Here is a 15,175-nt window from a genome sequence, read left to right as displayed (position 1 = left end):
AATGTCCAAAGTTGACTAGGTATCAACAAATATTTTGGTTTGTAAGTGAATAAACAAATAAATGCAATACTTAGCAGAAAGTGCTGGAAAATACTAGGAGGTTTGCAATAGGAAATTAATTTCCAGAAAGCCTCATTTATCTTGATTTCAATGTAACAAGTATGCACTTTCTCATGAAAGACCACTCTCTTAATGAAATCATTTTAACTGCTGGAAAATTATCTGCATTCTGTTCTTTTAATCAACTGTGTTTTATTAGTAGCAGTAACACAACCCTTCTAAAAGAACGAAAAACAAAACAAAAAGAACTCTTCCAAATCTGTCTCAGAAAAGGTTCAAAGCTTGAGTAGTTCATGGGAACAATTTGCTAGTCTAGGGAATTCTTCCAATTTTGGTAAGGGCATCCTATGGAGAGATTTATGTGCAGTGTATGTTGAAGCAAAATAATAGCATTTCTCTGCTATACAATGACTCAGACATTTGCTGAGTGTAGAAATGCACCTTTAAGCCAGAGAAAGAAGCAGAGTCTGCCCTGATCCAATCATTTTGAAAAGCCATGTTCACTGAAGTTGGGACCAAACATAATGACAGAATTTACTTGCTAATGCTCTATAGGCAATGTGCCTCTTGATGTGTTGACCCAGACTTGGGAGGGTAAAAAAAGAGAGGGATGGTTTCCTTTCCTCCATTCCCTCCAATATGATCATGCCTGTCTCTAACACTGTTCACATACCCCTAATATTCAACTCTCCATTCCCATTCTCATTAGTTACTTCCAGCTTTGGGGCCAGGATGAGAATGAATAGAAGAACAGTTTGGAAGGTGGGAGGAGAATTGGAGAAGAATGTCTACAAGCAGTTGACAGCTGCTTAGAATTAGGGGACAGAATTATAGCTACAGAAATGAAAGCTGAACTCCTGGTCCCCTGATGCTTCTACCACACCCCCCAATATTTCATGAGATTTAAGCCTTCCCATCTTTCTGTTCTCTGTTCCCATTTCACCCTTTCTGTTCTTTCTTTTTCTTTCTTTCTTTCTTTCTTTCTTTCTTTCTTTCTTTCTTTCTTTCTTTCTTTTTTCTTTCTTTTTTCTTTCTTTCTTTCTTTCTTTCTTTCTTTCTTTGCATTTATTTTTATTATTTTTCAATGACAGTTAATATTCAATATTATTTTATATTAGTTTTAGGTGTACAGCAGAGTAGTTAGGCATTTATATAATTTACAAAGTGATCCCCTCAATTAGTCTAATACCCACCTGGCACTATACATGCTTATTAAAATATTATTGACTATAGTCTCTCTACTGTATGTTATATTCCCACGACTATTTTTTTAACTGCCAATTTGTATTTCTTAATCCTTTCACCTTTTTCACCCAGCCTCTCAACCTCCCCCCAATATTTACAGTCACTTCTTTCTTTATACCTTTAGCTCCATTACTTGATTGTTTATGGATGGCAAAACCTCTAGAAAAGTTAAATTCAAAGCTATACCTGTTACACATCTGCACCACGGCAGCTGGACAGATAAATATAGCTCGAGAAAGAACACAAATATGCTGATTTGTCTTGTTGTAAATTTTTGACCCCTAGTCTAAATTGGCCTCTTGTGTTACTGAGCAAAGTTACCAGTCCATTCACTCTCCTGCTCTTTTATAAAACTTTCACGCTTTCTTTCTCTTCAAATTTCTTCACTGTTCTCTAGCCACACTGGTCTACATTCTGTTTCTAACATGCCAAACACACTCCCACCTAAGAACTTTTTTATTCATTCTTCCTCTTGCCTGGAGCACTCTGCATTTATCTATTTGCTATCTCACTTCCTTCAGACCTCCCTGTATTGTGTCATCATTATCAGTCAGGCCTTCCCAGGCCACTCCATATAAAGCAGCAAGCACATCCCCACTGCTGTGTTCCCCTAACTTTAAGTTTTCTTTAACAATCACCCCGTCTGGTATTCTATATATTTTAGGTGTGTATATTTTCTATCCCCCCGCTAGAATGAAAGTTTAATGAGAGCATTTTTTTCTTTCCTGTTGGGTTTAAAAATCCCCTCCTCCCATTTGCCAAATCCAGAATATTCACCTACTCAGCCTCCAATATTGTTTATATGGTGACCATATTTCCCAAGCCCAGATTCAAAGCACGTCATCTAATTGGTAGAGAAAGTATCTTTTATTTGGATTGTCTTGAGAAATCCAATGTGCTTTTTAAGTATATTCTGCATAGAATCATAGTCTCATAGAATCGAGTCCTCAAAGGAAGCTTAGATGATCATTTTCCAGTTAGTTTAATGGTCTCTGATAGTGGAATTGGCTTGTCCAAGGTCACTAGTTGAGTTTAAAATAAATGTGAGTTGAAGTTGTTTGGTTTATTGGAGCTCTTGCTTAGATTATTGGAGATACCCAGGAATTATTGGAAGCTCTATGGTAATTATCTGGTCCTGTCTTTTCTACTTATTTCCTACAGGAGCTTGTACACTACCTCATGGGTATTCTGTCCAGTGAGACTTGCTTGGGTGACTGAGTAGAAATCTCTTACCATATGCTAGGCATGTCTTTGTTCTCTCACTCTATGTATTTTCAAACATACAAAGTTGTGAAATAAAATAATTAAATCTCACCACCTGTATGAAAAACTACCTCTATACCTCGATCTTCACCTATTAAGTGAAAAAAAATTGAGTTTATATATGTGATCACAGTTGTAATCAGATGTCAGTGGAAGACATCTGACAGAGATGTTACTTGCTCACAGTCACTGAGCCTAAAGGGCCTCCTAGGGTTTATTCATCTGCCTCCAGACTGTAACTGCATTCAAATTTTCTCCTTTTGTGATGAATAATTTGGGAATGATAAATGTATGTTAGAATTTAAAAAGATGTAGCCTCATAGTTCTCATGTGTTTCTTGCTCTTGAAATAGTGAAAGTATGAGTGGTGGGAAATATGAATACGAGTTACAGAGACTCAATACTCCAAAAGCCTCATAAATCCGAATTAAATTATCTTAATATAGAATTAATAACCCAGGCTTCTGGGTTCTCAGGCTGGTAGGCATTTTTCCCAAGGGCCAATCTCTTAGTTGCTCTGTAAAGAATGAGGCTAGCCAAGTCTCATCATTTTTCAGAGTTCTGGTAGGGCCTGAGAAATCTCACTCCAGGAGATCTTCTCTTTTACTAAACACTGCTCCCACCCTGGGCATGTGTCAAGCTCCAGAAAAATGGTAGTGAAAGGATATTTCCCCCGATCCTTTGTCCCTACTGGAAGCAAGGCCCTTTTTAATTGTGATGTTTACACAATGACATTTAGAGTCTACATTGTTTTAGGAACAGTGAATGCCCATATCCTTTATGCCCCTGAGAACACTGGCCACAATACCTAGCATGCAGCAGACACTAAGGAATTCATAATATGTAGCATAGAGCATATGCTCAACAAATACTTACTTGATGACCAAGAAGATCAATGTGAAGTAAATTAGTAAATTGACAGTGAAGCAGGAATTTGTACCAGGAGTGTTTTAACTTTACAGCCAACTTCTTGGCACCACAGATCATAGGAGTAGTGCAACTTTATGAGGTTCTGGCTATGTTTCGAGCTATGCAGTTAGCCCTGTGTGTTGCACTAGTAGGTAATCAATCAAATCTAATGGACTAAGTTTATGGGTAAAATGAGAGAAAAGCACTTTGGCTTTCATAACTTTTGTACAGTTGTTATCCATATGTTTTGAATATGACATAGGAGTGACAAGGGAGGAGGAATACCAGTACTGCTGAAGTTTATTTTAGGCTACATAGGAGAGTCGCCTAATGCTCTTCAGTGGAGTCTTGGTGAACTTATACTTTTTAAATTTGAATCTCCTAAAGACAAGCAATCAAAGGAAACCACCAAAAGCCTTTGAGTGATGAGGCAGAATCAAGAAAGGGATTTAAGCTTAAGATATGCTAGGAAAAGTGAGCAATGTTTAGACCCCTCAGCTGTGCATCAGCAAGCTGTTTCTTAATCTTCACTTTCCATGCTTAGTGGGATCAAAGAAATCTTTTTTATTTTCTATTGAAATGTAAGCAGATTGAACTGTGAAGGAGTGATGACTAGAGACATCATTTTTGGATACACATGTCTCTTAACTGTGTTTTTGAAGGCAGAGAATAGAATGTCATGAGAGTCTTAGATTATTTTGGTTATCATTAAAAAGAACAGACAACAATTTTTGATAAACACAGATCAACTGAGATTGTAAGATTTTTGAATTCAGACTGGAATTAGTTCTGGGGTTGTAGGTTATCTTAAGTAGTTGAAATATGAACAATTAAGACTTTCTTTGCAGAGAAGAAATAGTTTAAATTCTTGCTTAGCATTTATAGCAGGGCAGGGAGAACTATACATAAATAATTCAGACAACTTGAATTTGTGGTTATGCTTGAATGTTCTTACAACCCCATTTCTACCATGATAAATATAATCATGGGTGCAATCCCTACTTTACTGAACATAAGTTGATAGATAAGATACTTGATAAAACAAAAATATCAGTAATTTATGTCATCAATTTTGTGTTTCTGATAATTTTGTTTTGATAATTTTGATAGAGACTAAGCAGAAGTTCCCTTTAGTATTACCCATAAAGACCAGGTTTGGCTGAGCAAATTAATAACATAAACAAGGTTCAGGAATAACCCTGATGTAGGAGAAAACATAACTTCTGATCAATTTTGAGACACGTGCTTTCTTATACAAACTGTTGTGCTAACTGCTCAACTATTCACTAATTCAGATTTGTTGATTACTGGATTATTCGTAAACTTTAGATTTTGAGTGATTAAGTACATCTGATCTTTCCCCACTGGTTCTGAGTACAGGGGCCTAGTTTAGGTTATGTGGGCCCTTTGGCCAGAGTTGGCTATAGGAACCTCTCTAACTATACAGGATGGTCAAGAAATTGTGACTAATACTTATTTTTGTCAGTGAGGCAGATACTTTAGAGTTGACCATGATGTCAGTGGGATATTAGTCACTAATATAACTTTTTTGAAATCACTAATGTGTGCTATGGAAAGATAAGTATATCAGAAGCAGGTGTGGGGGGGAACATTCATTTTTGATACTTCATAGCCTATAGTTTTGTCTTGGCTTCATAGTAAATATTCGTTAGTAGGACAAATATTAGTGAAACATTTTTAACATTCGTACAGTGCTCAATACCAATGGGCTTATACTGATGACCATTGGAAGGAGCCACTCTATTTTAGGAAGAAATATTCATGACCAACAGGATAATATCTAGGTTGTTAGGGAACAGCAGTATATCTGAAGTCCATCTTAATGTCTTCTTAGAACATTCAGGACTTTGTGAATGGTTTCTTTACTTACTTGGTACTCAAGAGTCTGTCCTTGTCTTGAACATGTTACCACAAGTTTAGTGAGTGTTCACATAGGGTGTTTGAGATGTTTTTGGAAAGCAGGACATTTGGCTGAAAGTTTTATCTATTTTTTTCACCATTTGTAGTTGATATAGAATGACAAGCAGAATTACCAATCGTGGGGCTTTCTTGTTAAAATTGTCTGTCATATTTTTAGGACACTTAGTATAGGTTACGTTTTCAGTTCTACTTTGACTTCTTACATGTAAGATATGGTGATCTTAGTGCAGTGTCATGGTATTGTTCCTCATAACTGATTAGACCTTTTCCCCTACGACAATGATTTTTTTCTCTTATTGTTTAATTTTACTTACTTTCTGTTGGGTGATGTTACAGACCCCACAGGATACAGAGAAGAATTGCCAAGTCATCTGACTTGTCCTGAAGCAGGCAGTGAATACGTGAAAGTGTTAATATGTGAAGAATCGGGATTACAGGTTTATCACTTAGTGAGAGTAATTAAACAATGCTAAGGTATCTTTATAAGTGGTGTGTTTGTAAGAGTCTCAGAACTTATTTGAAAAGTTATTGGAATGTTCAGAATGTCTGGCAGTGAGTTCTCAAGCCAGAAATGACACAAGTCAGGTAAATCTGATACATCCAACCTACTGAAATATCTTACTGGTGGTTTGGAAGGCAAAGCACTGGAGAGTAGAGAAATGGCATTATTTTAAGAAATTGACTTAATTTAGATTATGGAAGGTAAATACCAGGCACTTCACATTAGCTACAAAATGTAATCAATTAGAGGAAAATATGGAAGCAATTCTAGTCTAAATCAGAAGAAGGACAGTGTTATACTGTATTTATAAAATTGATTACAACCTGAATTCCATGCAGTCTGGAGCACAAATAGATCTCACACTCACTTGTCCAGGTCCCATAATTAGCTCTGGGTAAAATGCCTAGTACTTGTCCATGGATCATTAAGTGTGTGCTGAAGGCGTTCAGATGTTATTTTCTGGAAAAGAGAGTATAAGACCTAAGGCCTACCAGAAGTTGTTGCATGTGATTTTCCTATTGTCAGTGTTGGTGGTCCATTTATACTGTAAGACCTCATGACAATATTCCTCAGCCCAGATGACCCAGGGAATCTACTGGGGATTCTACTTTAGACAGGTGAACATGAACGTAAGTGCAGTTATATAGAAAGCAGGGATAAGGACCCTGGAAATGATGTTGTTTAGTACATAATTCACCTACGTTGACTAGAACCACTTTTTCTCTAGACCATATGATGATGCATTAAGAAATAGCAAGTAGAAATACGATAATTAGGACTTTGTAAAAAATTTATAAGTTGCAGTTAAGATGGAAGAGTAAGTAAATACTTTGCTGGTTTTTTCTCATGACTACATCAAAATGACAACTAATTGGCAGAGCAACCATCAACAAGAATTATCTGAAGTCTAGTTGAACAGAAGTCTTATAACTAAAGCCGTAGAGAAGAATCCACATCATAACTGGTAGGAAGGGCAGAGATGCAAAATCAGTTGGTCTCACACCCACATGTGTCAGTTTAAAATCAGGAGGGATATCTTGGCTACAAAGATTCCCCCAGAAGAGTGAGGGGACCCAGCCCCACACCAGGGTCCCCAGCCTGGAGTACTGGTGCTGGGAAGAGAAGTTCTCACAACTTTTGGTTCTGAACCAGAGGTGCTTATGATTGAGTGAAAAAGAGGGCAACTGGAGTCCCAGGCATTTCTCTTCAAGAGTCTGATCACTGGCTTACTCTGAGCTCCAGTGCTGGAGTAGTAGCTTGAAAGACACCAGGGACATACTGGGAGGAGTCGTCTGGTTTCAGTGAAAGGATTGGAGGAACAGCTTTCTCCCAGACAAAAGTGCTGGCAGAAGCCATTGTTCCGTTGTTGAGCACTCCCCCAACTCAGTGTATAGACATAGGTGGCCACCATTTATGAGTCTTCCTCAAACTAAATAACACTAGTTACCCTACCCTGGGGATTGCCTGAAACCCTGCTGCACTCAACTTGCAGGCCGACACAAGCTGCTTCCAGTGGCTTTCCCCTAAAAAACATTCTGTCTTAGCTCATGCTGTGGACTTTCCTAAAATATCTCAAAAGTCCACAAATCTTAAACAACAAACATTTTGCCTTAGCATGCCCTGTAGCACTTGCTTAGCAGTCCCAAGCTTTTCACTAGCTATGGTCAGCCCCTGTTCATAGCTTAGCCTCTCCCAGGCACCTCCAAGCCCAGCGTGGGTGGAAGATATCTGCAGATCACTTTGTTGTCCTTCCCAGAATGCCCCTGAACAAGCATGTCCAGTGACCACTTCTGAATGAGATGGAGCACAGTCTGGCCTCCTCCACAATGACACACCCAAAGGTCAGACTGTGCAGGCAACAGAGTCCTGCTAAAGCAAATCCTACTCCATAAGGTCAGCTCCTATACAACACTTCCTCCACTATAGTGATGGCCAATCATTGCAATCAATCAACCTGAAGATCAATCCCTCCCACTGATGTGCAAACATCAACCAAGGCTCAACTACAACAGGAGGGCACATACACCCCACACAAGGGACACACTTGGAGCACCCAGCTCAGGTGATCCAGGAGACTGTGCCACTGGTAAGCACAGAGAATCCCAAACAAGATGAACTCAAAGAGGCTCACACCAAGACACATCATAATTAAAATGCCACAGGGTAAAGACAAAGAGAGAATCCTAAGAGCAGCAAGAGAAAAGCAGTTAGCTACCTACTACATAAGACCACTCTTACTAAAACCAGGAGACATAACAGTTCTACCTAATACATAGAAACAAACACAGGGAGGCAACCAAAATGGGGAGACAAAGAAACATATTCCAAATGAAAGAATGGAACAAAACTCCAGAAAAAGAACCAAACAAAATGTAGACAAGCAATCTACCAGATGCACAATTCAAAACACTGGTTATAAGGAAGCTCAATGATCTCAGTGAGAACTTCAACAAAGAGATAGAAAACATTAAAATGGTGATAGAACATAAAATAGTGAGCATAAAAAGAACCAGTCAGAACTGAAGAATAAAATAACTGAGCTAAAGAATACATTAGAGGGAATCAATAGTAGATTAGATGAAGAAAAGAACTGATTCAGTGATTGGAAGATAAGGTAGCTGGAAACACCCAATGGGAACAACAACAAAAAAAAGAATCCAGAATCATGAGGATAATTTAAGGGACCTCTGGGACAACATCAAGCAGGACAGCATTCATATTATAGGGGTACCAGAAAAAGAAGAGAGATAGAGCAAGGAATTGCAAACCTATTTGAAGAAATAATAATGGAAAAATTCCTGAATCTGGCAAAGGAAATAAACATACAAGCCAAGGAAGCACAGAGAGTCCTGAACAAGATGAACCCAAGAGGCCCACAGCAAGACACATCATAATTAAAATTCCAAAGGGTAAGGACAAAGAGAGAATCCTAAAAGTAGCAAGAGAAAAGCAGTTAGTTACCTACGAGGGAGCTTCTTTAAGACTGTCAGCTGATTTCTCAACAGATACTTTGCAGGCTAGAAGGAATTGGCATGAACTTTTGAAGTGATGAAAATCAAGGGCCTACAACCAAGATTACTCTACCCGACAAAGCTATCATTTAGAGATAAGAAAAAACTAAAAGAGTTCATCACTACTGAACCAGTATTACAAGAAATGTTAAAGGGACTTTTTTAAGAAGAAGATGAAAAAGGATTAAAAATATGAATAATAAAATGGCAGTAACTACATATCAACTACATGTCAACAATTAGTTTTGTTGTAAATGAATTAAATGCTCCAATAGAAAGAGACAGTGTGGCTGGTTGGAGGAAGATCGTGGACTAGGTAAAAGCAGCGCTCGACTCCTCCCAGGTTTGCTTTGATATTACAGCCAAATTATAAAATAATCAATGTGAAGAATCACCTCAAGTCCAGCTGATCATAACATGTATGTCTGATAATATAAAGAAGGAGCCACATTGAAGACAATAGGAGGGGCAATAATGAAAATCAGGTTAGATCCACGCCCATGGGTAGTGGAAGACACCAGGAGGGAGAGCAAAGCTGAAGAGGCTCCCTTGAAGTGGGGAGGGGGCGGGTACTGGCCTCATTTGGCAACTCTTCAGCCCAGGGAAGAGGAGTTTCCAAAAACTCTGACTGTAAAAACCAGATAAGATTCCGGCCACCTGGAAGAGATAGAAGAAGACTGAAACCCTAAATGCCCCTTTGAAGGACCCGCACACAGGCTCTCTAACATGTGGACACTCACCTGGGAAACACCAGTGGTGTGTCAGAGGTTCACACAAGATTCATACAGGGAAAGATTGCATTACCTGGCACCAGAGCAAGGCTGGATGGGCAGCCACCATTGTGCCTTATCCCAGGGTCCCCTAGGGGCAATCTGTAGACCCTGACAGTTTGCCTATGCAGATTCCTCCCACATAGCCAATTCAGAGGTGCTAGCTTGTGGAGATTGGCCCACGGCACCCAACCTACAGATTGTCTAGGGCTTCTGTTGCTAGGTGGCTGCCATACCCAGCACCAATTCAGAGCCAAACATTCATAGCTGGCAGCCAGCACTGTGAACATGCATTTTGAAGACAGTTTCATGCAGGTCACTGCTGCCAACAGAAACTTGGGCAGATTTCAGGGATCTGGGGGCCAGTCCCAGACAGCAGCTAGTCTTGTTGTGATCAGTGGCTTTTGTGGGAATGCATGAATTGTTACAGAAGTTGTATTAATATTGATCTGATGACCATTGTCTCCTTGAGTCTCCGATCCACCCAACCCACAAATTGTCCCAGGCTGCCCATTGACAGTCAATTGGCACTGTCCTGGCCCTCTCCCTTGCAATCCACAATGGCAACAAACTTTGGCTAGTACAGTGCGGGCATTGTGAGGCAGTCAACTGCAGGCAGATCTCTGCTGCCTGCAAGAGCTGCAATATCACATGGGGGGATCCCAGGGGTCTGTGGGACCGCCCCAGAAGGCAGCTGATCTCAATGTGATCTGTGACTACAGGAGGAACACACAGGCACACAAATTATAACAAAACTAAGGCTGTATTGGCCTGAGGGCCCTTGTCTCCCTGAGATCCCACTTTACCCAAGCCACAAAGCGCCTGCAGCCCATAAATAGGCAGCCACCCCACCCATTTTTCTCTGGTGTGCATTCTGTGTAAGCAACAGACCTTGGCTATCGCAGTGAGCACATTTTAGGGAAAACGACTATAGGCAGACCACTGCTGCCTATATGAGCTGTGACTTGAGGGGATCACAGGAATCTGTGGGACCACCCAGAGAGCAGCTTGTCTCCCTGTGGTCTGTGATTACTTTGGGGATGTGCAGACACAGAAATTGCAGAAAACTAAGGCTATTGACCTGATGGCTCTTGACTCCCTGAGACCCTGCCCCACCCAATCTACAAAGTGCCTGTGGAATGTTGATAGCCAGCTGCGCCTGCCCTGGGGAGGTGCATTCTGAGCAGATATCAGCCAGTGAAATGAAAAAAGTTCAGGGAATACAGTGATGGGAAGATCACTGCTGCCATCATGAGATACAGTATTGCTTGGACAGATCTCAGGGGTTTTATGGGCCCATCACATACAACAGTAGGTCACGCAGTAATATCTGACATTGGTGGGAGCCCGCAGTCCCTGAGGTGGCAGCTAATCTGGTGCTGTATAGGCCCGATGGCCCCATGCCTCACTGAGATGATGCCCTGCCTAATCCACAAATTACCTGTGGCAAGGCTGCTCCAAGGCAACCCAGTCCCATCCTGTGCTTTCCTTGGGTCAGGAATTCAACAGAAAACAATAGTACTCAGTTCATGTGGCCCACACAAAGCCCATTCATGTGGGAGGAGAATTTGGCGGTAGGTCACAAACTCACGTCCATGAGTTTCAGTAATAATTAGACAGAGCTAAGGTGTTTGTAGTCCTGAGGTATATGGGGGACCACAGATACAGAGCTGGCATATAAAGTGACACTACAGTGACAGGGGAACATTTGCTCAAATAGATCCAAGAGACTCCCAGGGTCCCAACACACATATCAACCAGAAGCTCTTCCAGTTTCTTATGGACAACTGACAGACAACCTCAGGCACTGAGGAGCACTGGTCCCTTTGTTAAACCATGCTAGGTCAAGGACAGGGGATAGCCTGAACCCTGCCTACAGCATTGTCTCTTCCACTTACCTATAGATAAGATATAGATGATAAGATATAGGCTACAACCATCTGCAGATAGCCTTTTTGCTCCCACCAGGTAGCCCTGAGCAATGAAAAGCAGTGGCTGACCTTAGCTTATTGGGGAGCCCCTCCAAAGAGGCCACAAAACCAACACACCCAGAGGCTGCCACTAGAGAACAACAGAGCAACTCCTGACATGTGCCATAAGCAGTACACAGAAAGGGTGGCCTCAACAAGTACACAAGCCTGCTATGGCAAATCTCACTCAATGAGGTGAACTCCCACACAGCAACTCTTATCCTATGGACTCATCCAATTCCCACAATTAGTCAGCCTGAGTGTTAATCTCATCCATTGATGTACTAACACCAATAAAGGCTTAGCTACAACAGAAGATCACACACAACCCACACAAAGATCATGTCCAGAGCCCCCAGCATAGGGTATAAGGGAGAGTGCACCACTGGGCCACACAGGACACCTTCCACATAGGGCCAGCTGGCCAAGGCTGAGAGATGAAACAAATATTCCTAATACATAGAAACAAACACGGTGAGGCAAATAAAATGGGAAAACAAAGAAGTATGCCACAAATGAAACAACAAGAGTAAAGTCCAGAAAAATAAGCTAAATAGAATAGGGGCAAGTAATCTACCAGAGACCGAGTTCAAAATAATGGTTATAAAGATGCTCTCTGAACTTTGGGGGAGACTATATGACCACAATGAGAACCTCAACAGAGAGACAGTAAGCATAAAAAAGGGCATAGAAACCATAAAAAAGCCAGAAATGAAGAATACAATAACTGAAATGAAGAACACACTAGAAGGATTCAACAGTAGATTGCATGAAGCAGAAGATCAAATCAGCAAACTGGAAGACAAGGTAGCAGAATACGTCCACACAGAACAACAACAAAATAATTTTTTAAAATGAGGATAGTTTAAAAGACCTCTGTGACAAAGTGACATGGAACGATATCTGATCATAGGAGTACCCAAAAGAAAAAAAGAGAGAGCAAGGGATTGAGAATCTATTGGGAGAAATAATGACAGAAAACTTCCCTAACTGGCAAAGGAATTAGACATACAAGTCCAAGAAGGACGAAGAGTTCCAAATAATAGGAATTCAAACAGATCCACACTAAGACACATCATAATTAAAATGCAAAAGGCCAAAGACAAAGACAAAATCCTTAAAGCAGCAAGAGAAAGGCAGCTAGCTACTTAAGAGAATACCCCCATGAGAATGTCTGCTAAATATTCAATAGAAACTTTGTAATCCAGAATGAACTGGCAAGAAATATTCAAAGTTATTTAAAAAACAAGAATCTACAACCACGCGAGACTTTGATAAAAATGTAAGGTGAAATAAAGAGCTTCACAGAGAGGGAAAAGCTTAATGAACTCACCACCAACAAGCCAGTATGACAAGAAATGTTAAAGCGACTTCTGTAAAAAACAAAAGGGGGGGGAACAAACAAATAAATGATAAAATAGTAGTAACTATGTATCTATTAGTAATCACTTTAAATATAAATGGATTAAATACTCCAATCAAAAGATATAGGGTAAACAAATGGATGAGAAAACAAGATGCATGCATATGCTGTCTACAAGAGGCCCATTTCAGATCAAATGACACTCATAGACTGAAAATAAAGGGAAGGAAAAAGATATTTCACGCAAACAGAGAAAAAAAAAGCCAGGGTAGCGTTACTTATTTCAGATAAAATAGACTTTAAAACAAAGGCTATAATAAATAAATAAATGAGACTACATCAAACTAAAAATCTTCTGCTCACCAAAAGAAACCATCAACAAGGTAAAGAGAAAACCATCCGAATGGGAAAATATATTTGCAAGCAACACCTCTGATAAGGGCCTAATATCTAAAATATACAAAGAACTCATACAATTCAATAACAACAAAAAAACAAATGATCCAATCAAAAAATGGGCAAAGGACCTGAACAGACACTTCTCACTAGAAGACATACAAATGGCCAAAAAAATAGATGAAAAGATGCTCAATATCACTAGCTATTAGGGAAACGAAAATCAAAACTACAATGAGATACCATCTTAAACTTGTTAGAATAGCTATAATCAACAGGACAAGTAATAACAAATGTTGCAGAGGATGTGGAGAAAAAAGGAACCCTCATACACTGCTGGTGGGACTGCAAATTGGTACAACCACTATGAAAAACAGTGTGGAGGTTCCTCAAAAAACTAAGAATTGATCTACGATATGATCCAGCAATCCCTCTACTGGGTATTTACCCCAATGACTTGAAAACCCATATCTGAAAAGACATTTGCATGCCCATGTACATAGCAGTATTATTGTGGCTAGGACGTGGAAGCAACCAAAGTGTCCTATGATAGATGATTGGCTAAAGAAGCGGTGGTACATATATACAATGGAATATTACTCAGCCATAAGAAGAGATGAAATACTGCCATTTGAGACGACATAGATAGACCTCGAGATAATCATGCTAAGTGAAATAAAGCAGACAGAAAAAGTTTAAAATCACATGGTATCACTTATATGTGGGATATAAATCTAAAAGCAACAAATGGACAGGACAAACAGAGACTCAGCAACATGGACTATAGACCAGTGGTTACCAGATGGGTAGAGGGTGAGGAAGCAGGGGGGAAGTAGACAAGAAGGAGGTAGGGGAAGGTAAATGGGGTAAAGAGAGTCAAATATAAAGTGGGGAGGAGAAGAACGAAGTGAGTAACAGGGATGAAATGTATGGTAGTGAAGGAAACTGGACTTTGGATTGTAAACACACAAAAGTGTCCCGGCCCGTGGGACAGTCAACAGGGACCCTAAGACAGAACGGGGAGGGGAGGGAGACAAGACGACGCAAAGAATGGAGACAAGACAGGCTTTCTGATCAAGTCTCGTTTATTAAGGCTCGCTGCAGGCTTATATAGGGCGTGATTGGGTGATGTTGCGTTAGCGGGGCTGATTGGCCAGAGGCATTCAGGATATACTGTGTAACACAAAGGGGCCGGGCGAAAAGACCCGCGAAAAGTCCCTTTGGCGGGAAGCGAGGCAGATACATCCAGGAGGCTTACGTGGCCTTGGCGGGAAGCCCTGCTGAGCAGTCATTTTCGGCCTGGCAGCCATCTTAGTCAAAACAGCCCCCGACACAAAAGAATATACAGATGTCAAATTATAATGTACACCTGAAAATTATATAATTGTATCAACCAATGATACCCTAATAAATTTAATTTTTTAAAAAGGTTAAAATAAATAAATAATTAAAGATGACTGTTACTAGCTGGGGAAAGAAAACAACAACAAAGGTTATAATAAGAGACACAGAAGGGCATTACATAATGATAAAGGGACTGATTAATAAAGAAAATATAACCCTAGAAAACATATATCCACCCAACACAGGAGCACCTATATACATAAAGTAATTATTGACTAACATAAAAGAAGAGATCAACAGTAATACAGTCATAGTTGGAGACTTTAACACTTCATTGACACCAATGGACAGATCTTCGAGGCAAAGATTCAACAGGGAAAAAAATTAGCCTAAAAGACAAAC

This window comes from Rousettus aegyptiacus, unplaced genomic scaffold (assembly GCF_014176215.1).
Source record: "Rousettus aegyptiacus isolate mRouAeg1 unplaced genomic scaffold, mRouAeg1.p scaffold_m13_p_9, whole genome shotgun sequence".
In the NCBI taxonomy this organism is placed as follows: domain Eukaryota; kingdom Metazoa; phylum Chordata; class Mammalia; order Chiroptera; family Pteropodidae; genus Rousettus; species Rousettus aegyptiacus.
Note: the sequence above shows the minus strand (reverse complement) of the source record.